The sequence below is a fragment of the Bison bison genome, unplaced genomic scaffold (assembly GCF_000754665.1).
Source record: "Bison bison bison isolate TAMUID 2011002044 unplaced genomic scaffold, Bison_UMD1.0 scf7180017864495, whole genome shotgun sequence".
Lineage (NCBI taxonomy): Eukaryota > Metazoa > Chordata > Mammalia > Artiodactyla > Bovidae > Bison > Bison bison.
In genome coordinates this window covers 13,327,554-13,327,761 of record NW_011495054.1, presented here as the reverse complement: position 1 = coordinate 13,327,761, position 208 = coordinate 13,327,554, and the positions used below count along the sequence as shown (strand labels likewise).

The following is a 208-nucleotide window of genomic DNA, read 5'->3' as shown; positions in this document are numbered from 1 at the left end:
GTTTCTGTTCGCCTATGGGGCCCCGGGGCCCAGGAGGCGAACAGAAACCAGCCCTGCTCCTGACTCCTGGCCGGACCCACCACAAACCGACCAGGAGACGCTTTACAGCCCACTCCCTCAATGCTGCCCAGGGGAGGGCGGGACGCGCCAGGGCCGGGGAGCACCGCGGTCGCTTCCGGTCCTCGGACAGCCGCACTCTCTGCCACAC

At 68.8% G+C, this 208-nt stretch overlaps 1 long non-coding RNA gene across 1 annotated transcript in view; it reads right to left on the bottom strand.

The window, feature by feature from the left end:
- The window catches only part of LOC104980160, a 973-nt gene extending 771 nt beyond the window's left edge, over positions 1-202 (bottom strand). Inside the window, exon 1 of the long non-coding RNA XR_824234.1 lies at positions 13-202. This is a non-coding gene — a long non-coding RNA (uncharacterized LOC104980160). The remainder of the gene's footprint in view (positions 1-12) is intronic.
- Between the last annotated feature and the right edge of the window lie 6 nt (positions 203-208).